Below are 6,000 nucleotides of genomic sequence, written 5' to 3' on the forward strand. Positions count from 1 at the left end.
GTACTCATCCCCTGCATCCTGAGTGACTGTGTGCTGAAGGTAACTGACTGTACCACAGGACTGGGACTTCACCTGTTTTTTCATGTGTAAGGGCCGGGGCTCACTGACAGTGACTTAGTGTAGTGGACTCACCCACGACTACCACCCCGTGCCCCCTTGTTACACTCTGAACACACTTCAGCAGAAAGTAAGGAGATGGAGGTTACATCACTACATGTGGCAGCTCAGCAAAAGAGCAGAATTTTAACAAGTAAATTGTAAAGTTTCAGATAGGCTTTACAATGGTTTAATAAACTTTGCACCTGAAAAAAAAACTTTTAGCCTGCTATTCCATAACACTGCAGCCAGCTTCATGAATTGATCCAATGAATCAAACAAAATACACTGAACCAATAAGATAAACAATTTTAAATTTTGATGCAATGCCAGGGGTGTCTCTAGTAGCAAAGATCTGGGCTCCATTACCAATCTTCCTGCCTAGAGCCCTGGATCTTCAGCATACTGAACTGTGTCTATGTAAACATGACACCAATACAGTTCAATCCCATGAACAGGGTAAGAAGCCTCAAGCTCCCTTCCTTATCAGTCTCCATCTTATAGGCCGCAGGGTATCCAAGCAAGTAGCACAAGACAGTGTGCCACCTCCAATGACACACTGTTTATACAAGCAGGAAAAGGATATGGAGGCTGCCGTGGATGGAAAATCAGGATTAGGTGAGAATAAGCTATATTGTTTTTTAGTTATTATTAAGCTTTGGAGACAACATATCATATGTAGCAAGCTGTGGTGGATATCATTCTGTATAAAGGAATCTGTGCGGGGGCATAATACCGTATAAAGTGAGCTGTGAGGGGTCATTATACTGTGTAAAGGGAGGCGTGGGGCCATAAACTGTATAAAGGGAGATGTGGTGGCCATAATTCTGTATAAAGCTGTGTGCACATGTTCCGGATTTTTCACAGTTTATTCGTGTGTTTTCGGTGGTTTTCCGCTGCAAAAATGCTTAAAAAGCGTATAAATGCAAAAGAGAGCGGGCACCACAACAATAAATACAAAAGGGGGATCAACCACGTGCATATAAGCAGTCATGTACAACAAAAAAGGGAGAGGAAGAATATGCACACTAGTGGGATCAACCAACCATAATAATCTTTATTAGAAATATTTATACAACAAAGGGCAACGAAAGAGACAGTTTAAAACCATTTAAAAAGGCCAAAAGGGCCGTACAGAGCAACTAACATCTCCCAGGACAAATAATCTCATAAGACATATACACAGATATTAATATATATAACTCAGCACATGGAACTAAGCATTGGTCAAATATACAGTAAGCTGACACACAACAGTCAATAAATCCGTCTATATAGGTGACAATAACCTGTGCTGCCAGCTGACCTTAGACAAAATACTATCAGCCCTAAAAATATGCTGTCAATGCAATAGTAGTGTGCAATAATGAGTAAAGAATACATCAATGAGTATACTGGTACCCTGCTACCTAAATTCCGCCGCAGCCAAATAAACACATAACCTACTGTAGCCCACCAAAATGTTATAACAAAAGGACGCTGTATGGAATTTGGTCAGATAAAGAAATCCAACAAATATTCCCTAGATAATCACCAGCTAGCGGGCACATGGTCCTGTATTTAAGGTGCTAAAGGTGCATGGCAAAGTATGGCAGCAAGTCCTGGGAGAGATACGAGCCCCCACGCGTATCGACGCTGCTAGAGCGTCTTCATCAGGGGAGATATAGTCAGTCTCACCAATGCCCTATTATATACAAGAAGTAATATAGGATAATAATCACCTGTGAGAAGACCACAGCATGTGGGATCGCCGCATGATGTGTAAGGCCGGATGGACATCCGGTTCAAGGTCAGGAAGTAATATGTGCCTGCGCACAGAGGTATCCAGTGTTAGCCGAGTCCGACTGCGCCGGTGCATAGGTAACCATAGTGAAGCGTTACCTGCGCACGCGCTGTGCTATTACTAAACCCCTCAATAGTACAGCAGTTGCCGAATACAACACAGTGTATTTGCACTGCGGTACTGACAGTGCGCCTGCGAAAATACGTTCAGGCACGTCCCCAATGCGCCAAAGCAGGTCACACTTAAATGTACAAAGAGTAGGAGCATAAAAGGTAATCAACATATGCCGAATCAAAGACGCACGTGCAAAGAGGTCAAAATAACAAAGTTGCTACAAGTGCATGCGCTAACCAGTGAGGTAAATCAATTCACTTTAAAGTGGTTTTAGGAAAAAAGGAAAACGTATATCATTAGTGCGATGTAATAATATGTCATTACGGCGCTGATATCGGAAATGTGGATGTGCATCTGCACACATAAATGAAGAGGGTGGTCAAGCCCCATTATCCAGGCGCTTAACCCCTCGTTTTTAAGGAGTTGTTCCGTTACAAGATAGCACAGCAAACTGTACTAAAAATGCGGTACTACTAAAGTGCCCGCATAGATGCGTGCAGGCGCACCCCAATGCGCCACGATAGTCCACAGTAAAGAACATGCACATGAATAACATTCACCGAGTCGAATCACATAAAGTCAAAATGAAAGAGTTACTGCTGGTGCATGCTGCTGAATTAACTGAGATTTTGGAAGAATCCCTTTATCAGGGTATTGTAAGCAAAAAAAACATTTGATGGCTTAATGGTGGAATGTCCTGTAGTCCCCACGTTCTATCTTCTCCCCAAGGTCCACAAGGACTCTGTGAACCCCCCAGGGCATCCGATTGTCTCTGGCATAGGAGGGTTATGCGATCCTGTATGCAAATACATAGATTATTATTTACGGTCGCAAGTGGAGACTCTTCCCTCTTATGTCAGGGACACTACGGACGTCCTGAGGAGGTTGGATGGTTTGACTCTGGAGCCAGACATGTTGCTGGTTACAGCAGATATTGAAACACTCTATACCTCCATTCATCATGATGACGGTATGGAGGCGGCTTCTTTTTTCTTGGGTTCTAGTAGCATTGACTCAGATATAGTGAGCTTGGTGTTGAGGCTTTTGCGGTTCATCCTTACACATAATTGTTTTACTTTTAGGGACCAATACTACCTCCAGAGTCGCGGCACCGCGATGGGGGCGGCGTGTGCGCCTTCGTACGCTAATTTATTTCTGGGATACTGGGAGAGGACTCTCTTCCAGGAGGGCGCACACTCCGTCCCCCAAGTGCTGGGGTGGTATCGGTACATAGATGATATTCTGTTTATATGGCAGGGGTCTGTTGAACAATTACATTTATTTATGCAGGATTTGAACTGTAACAGCCTCAGCATCAAGCTTGCATATAATTATAGTCATGAGAGTGTTTCTTTTCTTGATATCATGCTGCAGATCCAGGGTGATGGCTCCATAAGTACCGATGTCTTTAGGAAGGAAACTTCTGTCAATGCACTCCTCCATGCCTCCTCATCCCATAATAGCTCTACAATTAGAGCTATCCCCATAGGGAAGTTTTTAAGGATGAGGAGGATTTGTTCCACGGAGGAAGCCTTTGAGAGACAGTCAGTGGACCTTGGGGAGAGATTTCGCTCACGCGGGTACAGCAACAGAAGTATTAAGCGTGGGTATACCCAGGCCAGGAAACAAAAGAGATGTGACCTTTTATCACATCCACTTAGAGGCAAAAAAAGGGAAGGAGACAAAATTAGGTATATTTCTACCTTCAATCATCAGTGGGGGACTATGAGGAACATTTTGAGGAGACACTGGCCGATTTTGAAAACAGATCCTATTTTGGCCAAATGTCTCTCAGATGAACCGCTCATGACAGCAAGAAGATCCAAAAACCTGAGAGACATTTTGGTCAAAAGTCATTATGTAGCTAAGACTCCAAACATATTTGGTGCTGGTAAAAGGAGATGGGGTTTCTTCCCATGTGGAGACTGTTTGGCCTGCAGAAACCATGTTAGGGCATTATCCTTTGTCTCCGCTGATGGTCAAAAGGAATTTAAAATCACAGACTACATATCATGTAGCACCACACATGTGATCTATATGGCCAGCTGCACGTGTGGTCTGTCCTATGTTGGACTGACCTCACGTGAGCTGAGGATCAGGACTCGGGAACATATTAGGGACATCATGGCGGCTAAAGAGGTAAAGGACCATACATCTCTAAAAACGTTACCACGCCATTTTAGACAATATCACGCATGTAACCCGAAGGATCTGAAGGTCTGTGGTATAGACCATGTGAGAAGTGGTATAAGAGGTGGTGATCTTAGAAAAAAACTCGCGCAATTAGAATGTCGGTGGATAGCGATATTGGGAACAATGTCCCCATTGGGACTAAATGAACAACTTAGTTTTGCGTCCTTTTTATAGATTTATTCCGCCAGGTCTGTCGTAGGTTGTTTTCTGGATTTTAATTTGTGTGTTTTTTGTATTATTTTAGAATCTTTATTATACGTACCTATCTTCATCGTTGTCTGTTGTTCTGGGCATCCATGGGTCATCTGGACATCATAGCAGCTGGCTGTCGGATGGAGAAAACTCTGAAAGGAAACCATTGTGATCATTCATTCCGGAATATGAAATCCGACGTACTGTACAATAGAAGAGACAACATGCCTATATTGTATGGGAAATATAGTATATAGTGGGCTGTTTGTATATGTTTTCACATTATTATTATTTTTTCTATTTATGTTGTTTTGTCAGATATATCCTGTTATATGGCATACGTGTGGAGTATGCCCTTATATAGGTGGAGATGTCTATGTGGGTTTAATAACATACATTTTCATTTCTGGGTAGGTGTCACTGCAATTCTCTCACATAGTTATATTTTCTAGTGGTCCCTAGATTGGGATGCGTTAGTTCCATATTGGTATAACTTATCGGAACATTTATAAATATCCGGTCTTTATTGTAATTATCATTATATGTATTATATTGGCTGGTCCGAATGCAGCGGTTTTTAATTTTTGCATATGTCACATTCGTATCATTGCGTTATAGCAATGACTCTCACTCTCTTTTTACTATATATCCCCCTTTCTTGTTTCACGTTATATACTCACTGCCCACAGCTATTCCCTTTTGCAAGATGGCGATTCCGGCGTGCGCGCATGCGCGCCACAGTGGGAGTTTGCGGACCGTTCCTTCTGGCTCCCGGAAGTGACAGAGCGGGAAATGACGTCTATAGGAGACTTTTCTCCGCCCGCTCTGAGCACTGGGAGGGCCGGCGGATATGCTCAATGCATCCCCACTATGGCGGCGCACATGCGCCAGTAATGACGCGAATGGCTACAGCTGATTCTGTCCTTTAAAGAGTGCCCAGCTAATACACACAAACACGCCCCCCGAGGAAGCCGAACGCGAAACGCGCGTCGGGGCTGTTGGACGGACACTGGCACCAATGTATGGGAAAGACAGGCATGGGTACAGGGTCTTCAGCTCAGTTTTGGTTAGGTGAGCAGTTATACTATACACAAGCACTGCTCTATTAAGCACTATGCACTTTGTATGATATACCAAACCACTTCTGATATGTATCTGGAGCTGATATGTTTTTCTGCCAGCCTCACATACCCATGGTGTGACTTTCAGTGTTGTACGTCCTATGTACATTAGCTCTGCGTATACTTTGTCCTTGTATTGTGTACCTATTTGTACTGTTCTATTTATAATAAAATTTATTACCTATTTTATACCGATGGGTTGTTTATACTCCAGTTTGTTGTAGTATATGGTGCATGCGCTATGTAGTGAAACAAACCAACCACGTCAAAATAGTTTTAAAAGGAAACCATTTATCCTTAATACGATGTTATAGTATGGTGTTACAGCGCTGGTATGAAAAATATATATGAGTATGTGTCTGCATATATGAGCATAAAAGGAGAAAAAAAAAAGATCTAGGGTCACAATAAGGCCCAAAGGTCACAGTAAATGTAACCAGTACCTCAAAGGGATACATGAACCCAAACAGTCCCAAAATTGAAACAAAGAGTAGAAAGAAC

Source organism: Ranitomeya variabilis, chromosome 4 (genome assembly GCF_051348905.1).
Source record: "Ranitomeya variabilis isolate aRanVar5 chromosome 4, aRanVar5.hap1, whole genome shotgun sequence".
NCBI classification, from domain to species: Eukaryota; Metazoa; Chordata; class Amphibia; order Anura; family Dendrobatidae; genus Ranitomeya; species Ranitomeya variabilis.